Source organism: Saccopteryx leptura, chromosome 3, assembly GCF_036850995.1.
Source record: "Saccopteryx leptura isolate mSacLep1 chromosome 3, mSacLep1_pri_phased_curated, whole genome shotgun sequence".
Lineage (NCBI taxonomy): Eukaryota > Metazoa > Chordata > Mammalia > Chiroptera > Emballonuridae > Saccopteryx > Saccopteryx leptura.
In genome coordinates this window covers 139,356,562-139,378,124 of record NC_089505.1, presented here as the reverse complement: position 1 = coordinate 139,378,124, position 21,563 = coordinate 139,356,562, and the positions used below count along the sequence as shown (strand labels likewise).

At 43.5% G+C, this 21,563-nt stretch overlaps 1 protein-coding gene and 1 non-coding gene across 3 annotated transcripts in view; one reads left to right on the top strand and one right to left on the bottom strand.

Annotated features, from left to right (window-relative positions):
• Positions 1-21,563, bottom strand: part of DNAJC6 (DnaJ heat shock protein family (Hsp40) member C6) — a 180,854-nt gene that overhangs the window by 79,350 nt on the left and 79,941 nt on the right. The window lies entirely within an intron of this gene.
• On the top strand, positions 18,655-18,730 carry TRNAY-AUA (transfer RNA tyrosine (anticodon AUA)). Its single transcript has one exon. It is a non-coding gene; the product is annotated as a tRNA-Tyr (tRNA).

Sequence of the window (21,563 nt, the reverse complement as noted above, 5' to 3'; positions counted from 1 at the left end):
AGGTTGAGGACAGACAGAAAAGGGCCATAACCGAGCAGCAGTGAGAACTGTACCAGGGGCCATGCTAGAGTACTGAGAACCAGACATTACTGCCTCCACTAAACAGATGAGGAAGGAGGGGCCTCATGATAAGTAATTTGTCTAAGGCACTGTATTGGAACTCGGGTACTGTGCTGTTTCCTCCGGGAACTGTGTTAGAGAGAAAGGGAGTTTGAGACTGAGAAGGTGAGTGGCCCTCACATCCTGACATGACTGAAGGTCAAGCTTCAGAGTAAGAACTTTTACCTGCCCTCAGGTAAAACTACATGGGAAGTTCGGTGGTCATAGTGACACAATAAATAACAAAGAATGATTACCAACAGATTTCCAAGAAGCTATTCCTAGAGCTGATTCACAGTGCCTCAAACAAGTGGAATTTCCAGGGAGTGCACACCCCCTAGAGCATATTTCAAAACCCAGAGTTCCATCAGAGGACACCTGAAGGAAATTCCAAGGCAGTAGCTTCAGCATCTAATTACCAGATGAATGTATTAGTAGGAACCTCTGACAGGCAGCCTGTGAATAAGCCGTGCCAAGCATAAAAATGCCCAATGAGGTGAAGCAAACTCAGAGCGAGGACACGCGTACATGCTAACTAAACAGGGGGCACTCTGGAGGTGAATCACAGGACAAAGAGCAAAGCAAAACAACCACCAAAAACCCCACAGCAAGCATTCAGAGGAAAAGCTGCTGCCTAAGTACAAAGTGACCCTGCAGTCCCTCCATCCCACTGGTCTCAAGGACAAAGTCTGCTGTGGGTTTGGCTTGCGGAGATATTCTTAAGGAGCCACTGCGCCACCTCACCTGCAGGTGTTGTAAGGTACCAAAAGCTACAGAATCAATATTAATATTTTAAGAGGCTTAAAGAACATTTTATTAATTTGGGTTAAGGTGTGCAGAGAAATTTTGAGAATAATCTCTGTACTGTGTGATTGGCATAAAACCAGGATGGCCCTTGGCATTGTATTGTAAATGCAAAGGGGAGGAAAACATGGATTCCCTGACATTCCACCATACCTGTGGGGAAAGGGGTGAATGGCTAGCCAGGTGCAGGAAGAGAAAAGCCAAAATAAACCTTTTCTTATAGTAATGAGCCATTTGTGAGCATCTGTCCCCAGGAAACTACCTCTCCCATATGAATACATATAGTTAATGTGTGTGACTCTGGACAAAGAGATGGCAGATGAACATTAGAAAATATAGGAATGTCTCTTAATATGTAAAGAGACATCTTTCTATCATTGTGTTGACTTGTAAATTTTGTTTTCTCCAAAATGATGTATGGCTTGCAAATTGAACATGGTCCTATCATGTTAAAGGACATATGACTAAAACCAATAGTGGTAAAGGGCACCTAATTGCAATTTTTTTTTTTTTTTTCATTTTTCTGAAGCTGGAAACAGGGAGAGACAGTCAGACAGACTCCCGCATGCGCCCGACCGGGATCCACCCGGCACGCCCACCATGGGGCGATGCTCTGCCCATCAGGGGGTGATGCTCTGCCCATCCTGGGCGTCGCCACGTTGCGACCAGAGCCACTCTAGCGCCTGAGGCAGAGGCCACAGAGCCATCCCCAGCGCCCGGGCCATCTTTGCTCCAATGGAGCCTTGGCTGCGGGAGGGGAAGAGAGAGACAGAGAGGAAAGTGCAGCAGAGGGGTGGAGAAGCAAATGGGCGCTTCTCCTGTGTGCCCTGGCCGGGAATCGAACCCGGGTCCTCCGCACGCTAGGCCGACGCTCTACCGCTGAACCAACCGGCCAGGGCTAATTGCAATTTTTACTTCTGTACTTCCCACTTACAAAACTATAAAAACTAGGTAGAACAAAGGGCCGGCGCACTCTCCCTCAGATTTCTGTCGGAGTTGCCGCCACTTGGCCAAGCTAGACAATAAAGCCTTGGTGTGGAATCGATGGATTTTGTTCATGTCTTCAACGTTTCGAGTCCCTCCGGATTAGGTTTAACAATTCTCATAAAGGTCTGACCACTACCATCTCAAGTGGGAAAACCAAACACTGAGAAAAGTCAATCAAAGTCAGTGACGGGGGTTGGCCAGGCCAGACGTGGGAGACTACCTGGGTCTGGTCTCGGCACACAGCAGACATAAGCTAAATCTCAGGGCACACCCTTCCCTGCTGGGGAGTAGGCTGGTTCACAGCCTCTCTTTAGGACCCCTCCACTCAAAAAAATGACTCTCCATGTGTTACTTGTGCCAGAGAGTCTCCACTCAACAATAAACATTCCCGGAGAACCAGGAAAAGAGAGGCCGCATTTGGTACCAGCATGATATGGTTGGACTTTGCAAATAAACAGACCTGGATTTATGACATGGACCCTCCTTCTTACTGTCTTCGCAACAGTGTAATGTCTCTAAGCCTCAGTTTTCTTCACTGTAAAGTGGGGGGTGGGGCAGAGAATACCTTCCGTGTATATGATGAGGTTTAAAAGAGATAATGACAGCCCTGGCCTGACAGCTCGGTCAGGGTCAAGCATTGTCTGGAAGAGCAGATGTTGCAGGTTCAATCCCCAGTCAGAGAACATACAGGAGCAGACTGATGTTTCTCTCTCTCTCCTGCTGAATCAATAAAAAAAAATTTTTTTTTAAGAGAATGACAGAGAAGCATCTGCCATCTGAAAGGCAATCATACATAGTATTTGCCTATGCATGCCTATCTTCTTATTCCTATCTGGGAAAGTGAAGGAGATTCCACGGGCAAAACAACTGCGAGGAAAGAAAAAGAGAGAGGCACGTTCCTCCAGTGACTCGGTGGGAAGGCCACTTACTGTCTGTTTGTACCCTCATGGAAAGAGAAAGCCTATGACACCTTCCTCATAGAATCACCACAAAGGTTAACTCCACTGTCTGTAAAAGCATGCTGCCTGTTACATTCACAACTCAGCAAGTGGCAACTTGAGGTGGAGGTGTATGTGGCGTCACCGAACTAACTAACATTGCTCACAGTGGATCAACTGGGACTCTCAAATCTTTTCCTTGGCCGGAGATCTTTTATCATATGGAGACTAGAACTGCACGAAGATGAGACATCTAGGAAATGGTCCTCAGAGGGAAATACTCCCAGTGCTGTCTGAGGCAGGCTTACTAAGCAAAGAAAAGGAGGCCCTCCCTGGCTCCCATGCTAACTAGCAGCTCTGGCTGTCTTTCTCGCTCAATCATGCTACAATAATTCTGAAAACACTGGCTACAAATCATGATAGTGGAAATCCTAAAATAAAAGCAAGATTAATTTTATGATCTCAATCTGGGCATGAGGGCCCATTCATTGGGAATCATGGACCTAAATGAATCCTGGGCATAGCACTGCTGGCTGGATTACATTTTCTAAGTCCTCTTTCTTCACCTGCATGAACACAACTGAAAAGCACCAATGACAATGAAGCCAAACACTAGCTGAGGAGACTGGGAATTGATTAGTTCCTCAACCACTAGTAGAGTCTGAAGGCATGCTTTGGAGAGTCCATCACCATCATTTCAGACGAGATCGGGTGCGTTCAGGGTGGTATGGCTGTAGACTCATCACCATCATTTCAGATTGTCCCTGTCTTCTACATGTTCAAAGGTTCTATGTAATCTCCCCGAGCCTCAGTTTTGAGATTGTAATTGTTAAGTGAAATATACATATAACATTTCTACATATAATATATAAATTTTTTATATTTTCACTGAAATATATATATATATGTATACAAACATATATACAATAGATCTAAGAAATGCTCAATAAGAAGTAGCCATCACCCACTATTATAAGGAACCTGGAGAAGGAAGGAAAGTAGGAAAGTGCTGTGTGGCTTCTCACTGCAGGTGCAGAAACGGCACCACGTGCGGCACGGACAAATCACTGAACACCCAGGGCCTCCCTGAGTTCAAGGCAGCTTTTGCCTCTGCTTGGCATTTGGCAAATACAGATTCTATATCTCTTCTACTTCCTGCAGTGTGCTTGGCATGGGTCCCTCTGCACTGGGGACAAAGATTTACAGGCATGAATCCTCACCCAGCACTGAGTGATGGGTGTAACAGTCTCCACGCCAGAGAAGGAAGGCAGGGACTCGGAGATGGTGAGTGTGTGTCTTAGGCACTGACCACACTGGGGCTGGGCCAGGATAGCACGCAGTTTCCTTAGGGAGTTGGGAGAATGCAGAACGTGTGTTATGTGTTAGAGAGGGAGGGAGGGGAGATAAGGAAGGTCAGTAGTCCTCCAATCCCAAAAGGCTTGAAGATCAAACAGACTTTCCAAGAGTACACAGAGTTATTTAGAATTATTGGGAGGGTGCGGGAATGCTTTTGTTGGAAGCTGCAACAAGACAAGATTAACTGAGAATGAGAAAGAAGAGCTCAATGAGAACAGAGATGGTGCTCAGTTTATACCGTATCTGAACCACGCACCAAGCAGGACACCTACCAGGGTAAACAGTCCAAAACAGGACACTGAATTGAACTGAATTAAATGTTTCAAGAAACCACGAGCTCCATTTCAGCCTCAAACCAATTACAATTGCATTGAAATGCTGCAAAGTAATAATGGCAGTAGCTATCATTTGTTAATCATCTTCTGATTATTTGGAATTAGGACTATGAGCTTTATTTCTATTATTACATTTAATCCTCACAATTACATGTTGACAAGTTAAATTCTTTTTGTTTTTTTGTATTTTTCTGAAGTTGGAAACGGGGAGGCAGTCAGACAGACTCCCGCATGCGCCCGACTGGGATCCACCCGGCATACCCACCAGGGGGTGATGCTCTGCACATCTGGGGAATCGCTCTGTTGTGACCAGAGCCATTCTAGCGCCTGAGGCAGAGGCCATGGAGCCATCCTCAGTGCCCGGGCCAACTATTCTCCAATGGAGCCTTGGCTGCGGGAGGGGAAGAGAGAGACAGAGAGGAAGGAGAGGGGGAGGGGTGGAGAAGCAGATGGGCGCTTCTCCTGTGTGCCCTGGCCGGGAATCGAACCCGGGACTCCTGCGCGCCAGGCTGATGCTCTACCACTGAGCCAACTGGCCAGGGCCGCCAAGTTAAATTCTATCATCCCTTTTCCTCAGATGAGCAAACTGAGGACTCAGAAGGGAAATAAATATGCCACAGAGCCAGGGTTCTTCCTCAGGGCTGCCTCACTCCAAAGTTTGTGTTCTTCTCATGACATTTTGCTGCTACACACACACACACACACACACACACACACACACACACACCTCTCTCTCTCTCTCTCTTTCTCCCCCCCCCCTCTCTCTCTCTCTCTCTCTCTCTCTCTCTCAATAAAACCTTCAACTATAAAGGGCAACAGTGAAACCAGAAAGCACTGCTGGAGAATAAAGAAGCCACATCCTGGTCTGGTGTCTGCTCCAGTACATGATCTAAGTGTACTTTTAAGGCCAGACACTAAAAGGAGAAAAACTGCTCAGCATCAGTGGCTGAAAAGGCACAAATGGAACAAAACTACCTTCTGAGACTTTAACAGGCAGCAAAGGAAAGGTAGGGCCTAGCTCTGCTCACAGTCCCCGTGTGGACTTGGTCATACAAAGGGATGGTGGCAGTAGCTTACGATGCTCTTCGCTCCTATGTGGAGTCTAAAAGAGCTAAACTCATAAAATGGTGACCACCAGGATCTGGAGTGTGAGGGGATAGGAGAGATGTTATTTCTGGGTTCCAGTTTGCAATGAGTGGTAAATAAATCCTAGAGACCTAATGCACAATATAGGATTACTGACAGCAATAATTATAATAATCAAACTTGGATATAATAAAACTCACTAAGAGACTAGATCTTAATTATTCAAACCACAAAAAAAGAAATGATAATTATGTGACATGCTAGAGGTGCTAACTATTGCTATAATGGCAATCATATCATAATCTATAAATGTATCAAATCAACATGTAAACCTTAAATTTACATAATGTTATGTCAAAGATATATAAGTATATATATTTATATTTAAAGATGTTCTTTCTTAAATTAGCTCTTCTTGCTGCCAATGCCACCACCCCACAGGCACACATAGTGTTCAGGGTCAGGAGCCGCTGCTCTGACTTTGATTCTCACGTTCACCAGCCACGCACATAAGCATTTCAGCGATGGCAGCAAAGCACAGGAGATGAGAGAGAGGGCAAGAGCTCAAAGAACCAACCTGTGAATACGCTCTCCATCTTCCCCCAAAAAACTATTCTACAGACTTTGCAGACCTGCCCATTGTCAAGCCCTTTAAAGTATAAAAAGCACATGAGCGCTGCAAACCCAGGGTCACAGCCTTCTTGGAGAAGGCTATGGCTGACGGAGCTGATGAGCCATTAGTGCTGTCTGTTCTCCCCTGGTGCCTTTTAGATCCCACACAACATGATCGGAGCTCAAAGGCTCTGGCATTTCAAAGATGAGTACAACCACGAAAAGGTAAAGGAGAGACAACATGAGAAACTGAAAGCTGGTGGCCTTCCATGCGTATTGTGTCCCCTGCAAGACCCAAAGAATAGCATGACAGTGGTACAGTATTTTAAAGGTTTGGTTTTCTTCTTTAAAAGGAGAAAACAGAGTTTCAGCTAGCTTATACAGAACCTTTGTATATGCTGAAAAGGGCGATCCGGCCCTTTGGTACCTGATCCCAGCCCACACTTGACCCCTTAAACAAGCCTGTCTGTGTGTAGCATACTTATACAAAAAAATGTGGAAGCTCCAGGGGAAATTAATTTTCACTGGGCTCCCCGATGTGCCAGGTCTAAGCGAGATGCTTCACACACACTGCTTCATTTCACCCTCACAAGGACCCTGCAAAAAAGGCTAAGCTGGTTCCACTTCACAGGTGCCAACATGAGGCTCAGACAGGTCACATAATCTGCCCAACGAAAAGCCCAGCAAGCAGTGGGGTAAGGGGTTCCCAGAACTAAACACCAGGTCTCACTCCAGAATGCAGGGGTGCTAGACCACTGGATCAAAACAGATCAGGATACCTGTTTAAAAATGCAGAGTTCCTTATTTTTTTTCTGAATCAGAATATCTGAGGGTGGAGCCCAAAGTGTGCATCCCCCATCATACGCTCAACAGCTTCTGATAAACAGGGACGTGTAACAATGTGGTCACCACCCTATGCTATACCTCCTCCCTGAGAATAAGTGTTCTTAAATAAAGATGGGGCCCTGCCCAGTTTGCTCAGTGGATAGAGCATCAGCCTGGCATGCAGATGTCCCGGGTTCTATCCCCGGTCAGGGCACAGAAGAAGCAACTATCTGCTTCTCTTCCCCTTCCTCTCCCTTCTCTCCTCTCTCTCTCTTCCCCTCTCACAGTCAGTGGCTCAACTGGTTCAAACCTTGGCCTTGGGCCAGAAGATAGTTCAGTTGATTCAAGCATCAGTCACAGACAGGGGTGGCTGTATGGATCCTGGTCAGGGCGCATGCAGGGGTGTGTCTCTGTATCTCCCCTCCTCTCACTTAAAAAAAATAATGAAAGGAAAGAAGGAAAGAAAAAGGAAGGAGGAAAGATGGGTCGAGGAGCAGCCCTGGCCAGGCAGCTCAGTTGGTGAGAGCACCCTCCCGATACACAAAGTAGCGGGTTTGATCCCAGTCAGGGCACATACAAGAATCAACCAATGAACGCAAAAGTAAGTGGAACAACAAATCAATGTCTCTCTCTCCCTCTCTCCCTTCCTCTAAAATCAATTAAAAAAAAAAAAAAAAAGATGGGCCTGAGGTGGGAGGAGAGGGAAAGAGAGGAGCTACCACTTACTAAGTATGTTTTATCTGTCAGATGCCTCAAATTTGCTATAATACTTAAGCCTTACAGCTACTGTAAAGGACATTATTTCCATTTTACAGAGGGGAGACTGAGGCTCATGAAAGTTAAATAATTCTAGGAAGGTCACATATCTAACCAACAACAGGTCAGAACATGAACCAGATCTGCCTGGCTCTAAATCCTATGCCCCATCACTGTCACTTTCTTCATTTTCCAGTTTGACAGAGAGAGAAGTTAGGGGTCTCAGTGCAATCATCAACAGCACATGGGTGGTGGACTTCTAAAGAACCCCAGGAAGACCTCACCCAATATAAATCAGGCAGCTGCAGAAATGGCTATGTCCTGGGGGCACCCAAATCTTCCTGCAGCCACTGTGCTTGTCACAGCAGTGGACGCCTGGATTTGCCAAAGACAATGGGGACTGCACGTGAGTGGAGCCATCTTCCCTTGTCCCCATGCACTTCTGCATTGCTGTCCACTACCTCCCACACATGAGTCCTGACACTTGGGAATTTGCATTATCTGACCCATGAAGGTAACCAAACAAGTTCATGTTCCAAATACCTGTGTGCCTTACAGTAGACAGCCTTACAGTTACCTCTCTGGGCAAAGTCTCTTCCTCTGTAAAACGAGGAGGTGGAATTAGCTACTCTCCAAGGACCCTTAACACTGGGTGATTCATGATTTACAGACTCCATAAAACGTGAGTTAAACTGTGATGTATGCAACTTGCTACAGGGCAAGGGACGGAGAGGAGCCCCAACAAACTGGACATGACATTTTATCACTAACAATGGCATCAGTCAAACAAAAGCATTCAAATCTCCGCTGAGGCTTCTGTTTTCTATTTCTGTCTGGGAAGTCCGGGTGAGAGCTGTTACATAACTGGCTGGTCAGCTGAAACTCCTTCTGCCCTTTCACTGAACTTGTCGTTACTCTCAAACTGAATGACCACTCCCCGTTCGGCTGCACCATTTTTATAGCCTTCAAACATCTGCAGCTTGCCTTTTTAAGTCAAAATACACTCCTAGGAGGCAAGCTAGGTGGGCTAGAAAAAAACCTCACACAAAGGCAGAGCACAGAGCTGTGGACACACTGATAATGAGAGTATTCTTCTATTCTGCTATTAAAAAATAGCTAACAGTATCTAAAATCAGCTACCATTCTAGTGCCTACTATGTAGGACTGTTCTAAATGCTATATAACCTTATGAGGTATGTATCATTACTATCATATTTTGTAGATGTAGAAACAGGTACAGAGAGCCTACCTTACTTGCTGAGGTCACACAGTTAATAAAAGCAAGGTGGATAACCTCCCACACCACTTGTTGAATGGTTACACCTAGAGAACAGTTAGGGCTGTGTGCCTTTGGCATTAGACACACCTGGGTCCAACTTCCAGCTCAGCAAGCTGTTTCTTCAGACAAGCTGCTTAACCCTCCTAGTGCCTCAGTTTCTTCATCTGAAAAATGGGCCAACAACATCTACTTTGTGCATTATGCTGAAGAGCAAAGATAAATACGTGTAAAAGAACGCAGTGCTATGCCTGGCCTAGTAATTTACTCATGGATTTGTTGAACCGCTACTCAGTGAAAGGCTTTGTGCTAGGCGGTAGGAAAACAGAAGAAAGCACAATTCCAGCCCTCAAGCTTCTCACAGTCTACTGGTCAGATAAACATAAACATAAAGAGTGTACATCATGGGGAAGGACAATGTTATTGTGCACAGGATACTATGGGAACACAGAGAAAAAAAGCAGCAGAGGGCGGAGAAAGCTGAACAGAGTCAGCAAGGAGGAGGGAGGCTTAAACAAGACCAATGAGGCAAGGGCCAGGCTCTTCTACTCCATCAGCTGATTAAGCCATGTCCCAGGGTATCGACCTTGACCCAATCTCATATCTCACATTCACTTTTGGAAAATACTGCCTGTGCCACCTTCCTATTTTACCCAGAATCCAAAATGTATGTAGAACTCCTGATTATCTCAGACAAAGTAGAGGAACTTGGAGGAAGAACATATAAAACATATATCATGAGTGTGTATGTGTGTATAAGTATATATATACTTATATGTGTGTGTGTATTATGTGTATAAGTATATATATAAATATGATATATAAGTATATATACACACACACATATATACATATATATACATACACACACACACACACATATATATGTGTATGTATGTATGTGTATACATATATATATATACACACACCCAAAACTACCTTGGAGCATAGAGGGCAGGGATAGAAGCTGGGTTTCTTTGAATACAATTTATTTGATAGATCTGAATTTGGAACTATGTAAATATTCTACATAGTTACAAACGCAAATTGAAAAGCAACCCCTACAAACTGAGAGGCAAGTGAATCCAACTAAGTATCAAATTGATGATGATACAGCCACACAGAGAAACTACCCCAAGTGACTTTAAGATGCAAACTAATTGTCTTAAAGAGAAATGATCCAGACCAAACAACAAAAACAACAATTTAAAAAAACATCTTTACAGCCTGAAACTGTTTTGGTGGTAGTGTTGGTATTGTGAGTCTGTGACTATGTATTATGGCATAAAGCAAACCAGTCATACCGGTGTACTCAAGACCCAGGATTCTTGGCATGGGAGAAAGGAGCTATAGATGGAAGAGATACCGATGTAAAAGACTGATGAAATTAAGTTAAAAAAAAAAAGTTCCTGAAAATGAGTTGGAAGTATCATTACAAATCCATAATATATTTTTATCTTTTGAAAAATATTTGCTTCTAACTCTATCCACTGAAAAGAGGTAGAAACAAAGACCAAACCAATAGCAGTGAGCACCTGTCACACCAAGAGTGTGGTCTTGAAACACTGCTTTCTAAACAGAACTAGAGCCCTTTGAAAAATGGCTGATTCGAATACAGTACTAGGGTACAAAATGTAAAAGATGAGCCTGGTTTGTGACACCAGAAAGCAAAGCAAGAGTCAATGACTACTGCAGTGTGCAGGAAGGATTCAGACACTATAATGTTGAAACATAAATACATGTTTACAAACATGCATTCATAATAATAAGATAAAGAGGAAAAACAGAGGCCCTCACCGGTTGGCTCAGTAGTAGAGCATTGGCCCAGTGTGTGGATGTCCCAGATTCGATTCTTGGCCAGGGCACACAGGAGAAGCGCCCATCTGCTTCTCCACCCCTCCCCCTCTCCTTCTCTCTGTCTCTCTCTTCCCCTCCCGCAGCCAAGGCTCCATTGGAGCAAAGTTGGCCCAGGCGCTGAGGATGGCTCTACGGCCTCTGCCTCAGGCACTAGAATGGCTCTGGTTGCAACTGAGCAACACCCCAGTAGGCAGAGTGTCGCCCCCTAGTAGGCATGCCAGGTGGATCCCAGTAGGGCACATGAGGGAGTCTGTCTCTCTGCCTCCCCACTTCTCACTTCAGAAAAATACAACAATAAAAAACAAAAAAAAACCCAGGAAAACAGAGAAAAACTTTATTAGCCACCTTAGAGAACACTAGGGAAATAGGTTTTTATTTTTGAAAATTGTTGTCTGTGTCTAGGAGTTTTATTGTTATTGTTGTTTTCTGCTTAATCCCTTCACCTTTTAAACCCAGCCCCACAAGCCCCTTACCCTCTGACAGCTGTCACTTTGTTCTCTATGAGTCTTTTCTGCCTTTGCAACTCCCAAACAATACTGAAATTAGTGATCACAACAGCAAAACCATGCATTTATGTACCCCTGATGGAAATACAAAACATAATCTATGAGCCTGACCAGGTGGTGGCACACTGGATAGAGCATCAGCCTGAGATACTGAGGACCCAGGTTGAGAACCCCAAGGTCACCGACTTGAGCGTGAGCTCACCAGCTTGAGCACAGGGTTCCCAGCCTGAGTATGGGGATCATAGACATGACTGCATGGTGGCTGGCTTGAGCTCAAAGGTCGCTGGCTTGAGCACGGGGTCACTGAGTTGACTGGAGCCCTCTGGTCAAGGCACATATGAGAAAGCAATCAATGAACAACTAAGGAGCTGCAATGAAGAATTGATGTTTCTCATCTCTCTCTCCCTTCCTGTCGGTCTGCCTCTCTTTCTCTAAAACAAAACAAAACAAAAACATAATCTGTGAGACAGTCATGCAAAAATCTAATATGAATCTAAATTTATCAAACTTCTAGATCTAACTACCAGGCAACACCAGGAATAGAGAAATAGGTTAAGTGCCACCACACGGATGCAGTCAGCAAAATCCAGATATGGGGAAAATTTACAGTGCAAATAACCTGATTTTTAACAAAGATATTGCAAGGGGACAAAAAAAAGTATATAATAATAAGAAACTTTGGAAGATAAATGAATTAAGAGATGGCAACCAATCTCAGTGCATGAACATTATTTGGATCCTTGTTCAAACAAACTGTAATAAGAAAAGCACTTAAGAGAATTGGGAAAATATGAACAGAGTAGATATTTAATGGTATTAAGAAACTACTACTGCCTGGCCAGGCAGTGCGCAGTGGATAGAGCACCAGACTGAGATGCAGAGGACCCAGGTTTGAAACTCTGGGGTCGCTGGCTTGAGCACGGGCTCATCGGGCTTGAGCCCAGGCTCACCAGCTTGAGCGCAGGGTTGCTGGCTTGAGCGTGGGATCATAGTAGATATGACCCCCTAGTCACTGGCTTGAGCCAAAAGGTTGATAGCTTGAAGCCCAAAGTTGCTGGCTTGAGCAAGAGGTCACTAGCTCTGCTGTAACCCCCCAGTCAAGACACATATGAGAAAGCAATCAATGAACAACTAAGGAGACAAAAGAGCCGCAACGAAGAATTGATGCTTCTCATCTCTCTCTTTTCCTGTCTGTCCCTGTCTGTCCCTCTCTCTGTCTCTGTCACAAAAAAAAAGAAGAAAAAAAGAAACTAGTATTAATATTCTAGTTATGATAAAGATATTGTAACAATGTTTTACAAAGAAGCCCTTATATTTTAGAGAAACACTGAAGTATTTAAGAATGAAGTGATACTATGGCTGGGATTTACTTCACAATAATCCAGAGGGGCAGGTACAGACACAGATGAATGTGGTTGGTCATGAGTAGATAACTGTTGAAGCTATGTCATAGGGACACAGGTTTCTGCTTTCTACTGGTGCTGTCTCCCTTCCTCTACATACAAACACACACACACACATACACACACATATGTTTGAAATTAAGGAGCTATATATATAAATACTTACACATTATATATTATATACCATAATATATAACACCTATATCTATTTTATATATACACACCTACATATACTAGATAAAATCCACCTTTTCTCACTCCCTATGTGCCTCTAATCATAGGTCTAAGTCACCATCACTTCTCACCTAAATTATTACAGTAGCCTCTTAACCGGTGTCTTTGCCTCCATCCTTGCCTCCCTGCAGTCTGTCAGACAGAGAGCAACAAAAGTATTCTTTAAGAAATAAGGCAATCGTGATACTCTTCTGCTTAAAATTTTCCAATGGTTTCCCATCTCACTTAGAGTAAAACTCAAAGTTCTGATTATGACCCACAAGCGTCCGTAAGAGCTGAGCTCAGCATAGCTCTGTGGCCGTATCTCCTACCTCTCCTTCCCTGTCTCTTCACAGCAGCTGCACGTCACTGCTCCTGTCAATGAATATCTGGCCCAGGGCACTTGGGCCACGCTTCCGCCAGATGTCCACATGGCTTGCTATCTTTTTTCAGATTTTCTGCTTAAATGTTTCTTTTACAGAGAGGCTTTCCAGATCACCCTATATAAAGTAGCCCCCCACCCCAATCTCCTTATTCTAGTTTCTTTTCATGGTATATTTTAAAATTGATTTTTCCTCTGTCTCCACCAACTAGAAAAGGATCTTGGTGAAAGGAGAGATAAGATTTGGTTTGGGCACTGTTCTTTTCAAAGTGTTTGATTCAATATATAGTGTTGCCTGACCAGGCAGTGGCACAGTGGATAAAGCATTGGACTGGGATGCAGAGGACCCAGGTTCGAAACCTTGAGGTCACTGGCTTGAGCGTGGGCTCATCCAGATTGCACGCAGGCTCACCAGCTTGAGCACGGAGTCGCTGGCTTGAGTGTGGGATCACAGACATGACCCCATGGTTGCTGGCTTGAGCCCAAGGGTCACTGGCTTGAAGTCCAAGGTTGCTGGCTTGAGTCCAAGGTTGCTGGCTTGAGCAAGGGCTCACTCGCTCTGCTGTAGCCCTCCCCTACCCCACCCCCAATCTCTGCTGGTAAAGGCACATATGAGAATGTAATCAGTGAACAATTAAGGAGACTAAGGAGCCACAACACAGAATTTATGCTTCTCATTTCTCTCCCTTCCTGTCTGTCTGTCCATATCTGTCTCTCTCTCTCTCTGTCTTTGTCATAAATAAATAGTGTTGATTTTTACCTTAAACTCTAGACTACATATAAACTCGTCAGCAATAATTCACAGAGAGTGTTGAACAAAGGGTGGTAGGAACCACATTATGGAATGCAGTATGCCCCTTTAAGACATTCACGTTTTACCTTGTAAGTGATAGGAGCCCCAAGCTATATAGAACAGGCCTTCAAACCTAGTTATAGTCATTCCTACCACTTTCTCCATCAAATTTTTTTAAAAACACATGTTTTTGGTGTTTATATGGAATATACATTAAAAGACCTATCAGCTTCTAATTAAGGAAGCTGAATCACTATACTTCTGGCTAGCCACTTTAGACAGCTGTTCCCTTCTGGATTCAAATAAACTATCCCTGCACAAAAAGATATAAACATACACTAAAAAAGCAATAATTTGATGACAAGTTTCTTCGAATAAAAATGCCCAAGGGCATTAGCAACTTGGAGTGAAAGTGGTTATTAGGAAAGAATCTGTTGCCCTAATGACCTCCTATGCCATAAAAACAAAAGGTTTTATACCATAGGAGGTTATGGGGCAAGAATGGCTGATACAAAGCAATCTGAGCATCACCTTGTCTCCTCCTGCTGTCCCTACAGGCAAACACCAAATTCATCCCACATTTGTACACACCCACTGCTACCTACTACCTTATTTCAGGCCACATGCATCTCCAGCCTCCTAACTGTCCTACAGACAGATGTCCTCTCTGCCAGCCTAGAACCCTTCTAGTCCTCTCCAAAGGGACGCTGTGAAAGCGCAAACTTAATCTGATCACCCCCTTCTCAGAAACTTTCAGGGACTCCAGGTCACTGGGTTTGAAAAGCCTTGAAATACCTAGGAACTGCTTACCTAAGAGGCTGTAGAGACAGCCTCACCTGCTGTGTGCCTCCCCATCCTCTAGCTCAGGGGTTGGCAACCTTTATGGCTGAAAGAGCCATGAACGCCACATATTTTTAAATGTATCATAATTCCATGAGAGCCATACAACGACCCGTGTACATTACGTATTATCCAATAAAAATTTGATGTTGTCCCGGAGGACAGCTGTGATTGGCTCCAGCCACCCGCAACCATGAACATGAGCAGTAGGAAATGAATGGATTGTAATACATGAGAATGTATTATATTTTTAACGTTATTATTTTTTTATTAAAGATTTGTCTGCGACCCAGATGCAGCCATCAAAAGAGCCACATCTGGCTCGCAAGCCATAGGTTCCCAACCCCTGATCTAGCTCAATGGTAGTCAACATGGTCCCTACCGCCCACTAGTGGGCATTCCAGCTTTCATGGTGGGCAGTAGCAGAACAACCAAAGTATAAATAAAAAGGTAGATATAACTACAGTAAGTTGTTTTATAAAGATTTATTCTGCCAAAATTAGCAAAAATCCGACATAAAGTACTTGGTAAGTAATTATTATTATATGCTTTAACTTGCTGTAACTCTGCTTTATAAATTTTATAAAGTAAAGTTACTTCCCTACTTTATAAATCACCATTACTGTGGAACCGGTGGGCGGTTAGAAAATTTTACTACTAACAGAGATACAAAAGTGGGCGGTAGGTATAAAAAGGTTGACTACCCCTGCTCTAGGCCCATCTCGTTGTTGCAAATCGTAAGATTTCATTCTCTTTTATGGCTGAGTAATGTTCCATTGTGTATATATGCACCACATCTTCTTTAACCAATCCTCTATTGATAGACACTTGGGTTGCTTCCATATCTTGGATGTGGAAGTACTGCTGCAGTGAACATAGGGGTGCGCGTATCTTTTCAAACTAGCATTTTGGATTTCTACAGAGAAATACTGAAGTGAAACTGCTGGGTCATATGGTAACTTTATTTTTAATTTTTTCAGGAACCTCCACACTGTTTTCCATAGTGGCTGCACCATCTATGCTTCTTCTTTAAAAGGTCATGCAAACAGCCTACAAATCCTTATTAGTGATTCTCCTGGCTCTGCATTCAGAATGATATAACCAAACACAAGGTAATATTAAAGAGTAAAGCTGGAGGGAAAGTCAAGTAGTCTTAAGACATTCTAGAGGGACAGTACACAAAGCATAATTAGGGTTAGTATAAAACAGAATTTGCAGTTATTTCCTTAAAATGTTTAAAACAATATTCATGGAAGAAGAATCCCTGAGACATTGTCCTAAAGATAGCACTGATGACTTTTTAAGAATTTAAAGCTACTATTTTTTTTTTAGGACTTATGACTCTAAGTACAACAAGGTCTGGGTTGAAGTCCTTATTCTGCCACCTGCTGGCTTTGTGTGACCTTGGGTAAGTCACTTACCCCTCCTGAGCCTAAGTCTCCTCAGCCATAAAATGAAGATAATTAAACTCAGCTCATAACGCAGTTGAAAAGTGAAGTAAAATAATGTTTGTGGAAGTGCTCTATAAACTACAAACAAGGCATTGATGGTTTATGCTCACAGCCAATGCCAAAGAGCAATGCAATTAGGAGATAAAGCTCTTCCTAGAACATCAGATCTCCACCTCAGAGCCCATTTATTTCTCCAAGCTATTGTCTCTATTATTATTGTAAGAATATCGAAAGGATCTCTGCTGAGCCTGGGCAAATAACAAATCAGCTCAGAATATACTATTAAATTTCCACAATTAATTACTGAACTTGACTTCTTTTTGCTTGCTTTTACTTTTTTTTTTTTTTTTTTTGGAAGAGAGACAGAGACAAAAGTGACATAAAAACAGATAGGGATAGACAGACAAGAAGAGAGAGAAATGTGAAGCATTAACTCTTTGTTGTGGCACCTTAGTTGTTCATTGATTGCTTTCTCATATGTGCCTTGACGGGGGGGGGGGGCTACTACAGAGCAAGTGACCCCTTGTTCAAGCCAGAGACCTTGGACTCAAGCCAGCGACCATGGGGTCATGTCTACAATCCCACACTCAAGTCATCAACCCCATGCTCAAGCTGGTGAGCCCGCGTTCAAGCTGGATGAGCCTACACTCAAGCCAGCGACCTCAGGGTTTCGAATCTGGGTCTTCTGCATCCCAGACTAACGCTCTATCTACTGTGCCACCACCTGGTCAGGCTGGTACATGTTACAAACCTTAAAATGAATAGCTGAATTAAAATCAGATTAAGAGCCCAACTGCCCAAACTGAAACCATATGCAAATCTACCAGTGATTGATGGACTGCCATCAGTTGATACACATCTGTGAGGCTCTAGTCACCATAAATAAAAGAATCTGCCATTGTTTTTAGAGCAGCTCAGCCTCTCTGCCAACAGAACAGCCTTTGAGTATCCTCCAATTTTCTATCAATTCCAGGTTTGAGACTGATATAACCATCTGATTTCCAACTCTTTCAGGGCTTGAATGAATTTTAAAAGAGGAAAGGGGAAGCTAAATATTTTTACACAGTACTGCTAATATCAAAAACATTGCTCTTTTCTTAGCTTCAAAGCCCCTGTGAGATCTCAAAAGAATTCTGAAAGAAACACTGTCAATGTGATCACTTCCAAAGGTGAGTTGAGTGAAGCAAGTGATTCATCAAAGAGACTTGCTCATTCTTCCAAATGTACCTCAGGAAGGAAGAGTTTGACAAGCAGGAAGGCATTACCCTAGCATCACTGAAGCTCATCCAAAAACAGCCACTAATTCTCCACTGGGCCTGGAAGGTGGGGCACAACTCACAATGAGCTCTGTCTCCCCTTCTGTAAAAAACAAACTCTTGATATATAAGGCTCGTACGTGATATTACTTTTATTTCTTGTCTGTTTTCCATTTTCCCCGTGCTTTTGTTATTCCTTCTATTAGTAACTTCTTCCTGGTTCTTTAGACAACTGATTACTCCTCATTCTCCAGAATATCCTAATGTAAATGCTAGCCATTCAGAAAGGTTGCCTGCTCCTACCAGCTTTAACGCGGCCTTATCACCACCCCACAATTTGCCAAATATTTGTTATTCTGAACTATCCACGTTTCCAGTGCCCCTCCTGTGGTCTACATACATATTCTGATGTGGGGTTGGAAAAGGGACTTGACCATGGAGACAGGGATTGCTTATAGAATGCCTCACAGTTAATATTTGTATACATAAACCATTCACCATACTTATAAGAAGAAAACAAAACAAAACAACTCTTAAAAAACAAAGCTATCATTACATCAGGGCCTAGAAAGGTCTGTGGTCAATCAGAGCCTATGATCTCTAACCAGGCACAGAAAGGCCAGCAAACATAGGCCTGGTACCAGGTCTCAAGATATCCTGCAAGACCCCAGAACAGGAAGAAACAGAGGTCAGGCCCAGGAAAATAATGAACGTGCAGCAGTGGGCAAAGTAAGATTTCCAGTTTAGCATCCAACCGACGTGGCGTCAAATCCCAAATCCGCTACCTGTAAAAAGTCCGTTGGTATCTCTGTGCCCCAGTTTTCCATGCAAAAGAAGATATCCCAAGGAGCATCACTAACATAAAGACATAGCACAGGGGCCCTGGCCGGTTGGCTCAGTGGTAGAGCGTCGGCCTATAGTGCAGGGGACCCGGGTTCGATTCCCGGCCAGGGCACATAGGAGAAGCGCCCATTTGCTTCTCCACCCCCCCCTCCTCCTTCCTCTTTGTCTCTCTCTTCCCCTCCCGCAGCCAAGGCTCCATTGGAGCAAAGATGGCCTGGGCGCTGGGGATGGCTCCTTGGCCTCTGCCCCAGGCGCTAGAGTAGCTCTGGTCGCAGCAGAGCGACGCCCCGGAGGGGCAGAGCATCACCCCCTGGTGGGCAGAGCTTCGCCCCTGGTGGGTGTGCCGGGTGGATCCCGGTCGGGCGCATGCAGGAGTCTGTCTGACTGTCTCTCCCCGTTTCCAGCTTCAGAAAAATACAAAAAAAAAAAAAAAAGACATAGCACAGGGACAAGAGCCTTTGCCAGTTTAGTCACCTTTATACTTTTCTGACCTGAGCTCAAGCTTAGCAAACAGGATCTAAGATCCAGCTCTTCAACTTGGGGCTAATATGCTATTAAAAACAACATTCCCTGCTCAGGTTATATTTAAAAGTATCTGATCATTACATGACATGAGAGGGCTTCATGAAGCGCGCTAACGAGCAACTCCTATTTGTATGGCATCTAAGTGGCGAGGGCAATGACCTCAGGCCACCAGGGCACCAGGATAAGTGGGTGGCAGTGTCATCATGTATTTGCTATATGACCTTGGGAAAGTTACTTCATCTCTTTGGAAAACTTGATCTGTAAAACTGAGGATTAATAATAGTACTTGTCTCCTTGGAGTCTTCTGAGAATTAAATAAGATAATACATATTAAATACTTAACACATGTACGACAAATAAATAGTAAAAGTTCCAAATGAATGACAGCTATTTTTACCAATTTGACCTTCTCACCAAAGATTCTAAATTTCAGTCTTTCATGAAGTCCTGAGAATTTCTCTTGACTCCAGCCAGAGGTCCTGTTTTGCCATCTTTCCTAGAAATGAAACTTTATAAGCCTACGAGACCAGTGGCCCTAGAGTACCAAATCGGGGCCTATTTACCTAGAGTTGAAATATAAGGAAGATTACGGCACAGACTGCTCTTTGGCAAACCAGTATCTATTCTCCCCTTCTTCTTACTTAGGACTGTTTTTTATCTGGTCATGTGGCCTCCCAGAATAAAAGACTACATTTCCCAGGCTTCCCTTCGACAAAGTATGGTGGCCATGTGATTAAGTTCGGACCAATGGGATGTGAGTGGACGTGAAAGTACAAATTTCAAGAGTGTTGCTTAGAGGGAAGAGATATGCTGGAAAACAAATGTGTTGGTTGGTCATCTTAGATAACGAGAAAGAAAGTAACACCCTAAGGAGCATAAAGCAACAAGATAGAAGGAGCCTGGGAACTAGTTATTTTATAGATTAGAGCTGTCATTTAGGTCAGGCTTTTTATATAAGCAAGCAATAAGCTTTTGTCTGTTTAAGCCATAATTTTGCTGGCCTTTGTTACATGGGTCCAAAACTATAACCTCATAAATATTGTGGACAATGTGGAGAAAGGAAGAAGGTAGAATGTGGTGGACCTTGGTATATAAAAGATTCTTAAAATTATTTGCAGAATTAAACATCCTCTTTAGGTCTGCAGGCAATCAACCTAAATTTGGAATATTGAGATCAGCTCCAAAAACAATAGGGACAGTGGCCAGCTGGAGGGTGTCCATGGGAGAATGACAAGGTCAAAAAAACCCATCTCATGAGCTAGAAGAAGAAAGGTAAGCCAGTGCAATAGGATTAGGTTTCAAGTAACTCAAGGGTAGTAAGTTGAACAGGGCTCCTCTCTTTGCACTCTCATTTCCTTATCTGTAATAGATAAGACCAGAAAATTATTTAAGTCCCTTCTAGCTATAACATAAGGGAGATATGGAATCAGAGGAGTTTATGTTGCACCATAGGACAGAACCTGCAACCCACATAGACACAGTATTGAGAGAGTGAAGGGAAGATTTCCACTGAGCATCAACAACTTCCTAGAGATGATTCTTGTCCTGAAATAGAAGGGCTTCCTTCCAAAGTCCAGAGTTACTTGATCGGAAGAGTTCAATCAGAGGCTAGACAAGTTCCTAGAGGAAGTGCTATGTTTGGGGAAAACTATGGAGTTAAAAGAGATAATATATGTCAGGCACATAGCACAGTGCTAGACGCACAGATGCATGTAGCAGTCACCATCAACATCATATTAACTTTAGAAATGGAGAAGAAAGAGAGAGAAATGTGAAGAGCTCAGGAGAGGAGAGTCAATCATCCTGGTATAAGCCCAGGAGGGAGAGGGCTGAAATCTGTGGACTAAGTAAGTACCTAAAATAAACTAGGCTGGTCACACAAATGCTGCGAAGTGCTACTCAAAGATGGGAGAAGAAAGGGGCTGGCGGTTGGAAACTCACCAGAAACTGAAGAAGGACTCATCCAGGCTCATATGCCCATCCAATATGTATTGATTATCTATAAGTAATTCTAAAATGAAAAAAGTACACAATGAGGAAAACAAAGAGTATAACCAGGGATCAGGGAAGTAGCAGCCGACCCAGATTTAGAGAGTCAGATCAGGGTTTTCCAGAGAAAGCGTTTACTAAGGCAAAGGTGCTTGGGGTGAAGGACAGGGACAGAACTCAAGCTGATGCTGTGTTCGCGGGAGGGGGAGAATCATAAAATCCCTCCCACTTCCTTTCTGAAATTCCCTTATTTTGTGTGTGACCAACAGGACTAAATTCTTTCCAGTTCTAAGATTCTACAATTATGGCTTCGAATGAAAAACCAAAATCTATAATGCCCTACACATTTGAATTCAGTACGCCTTTAAAAAAAAAAGAGAGAGAGGTGGGTGTGGATGTGGTTATTAAAGGGCAACATAAGGGCTCCTTGT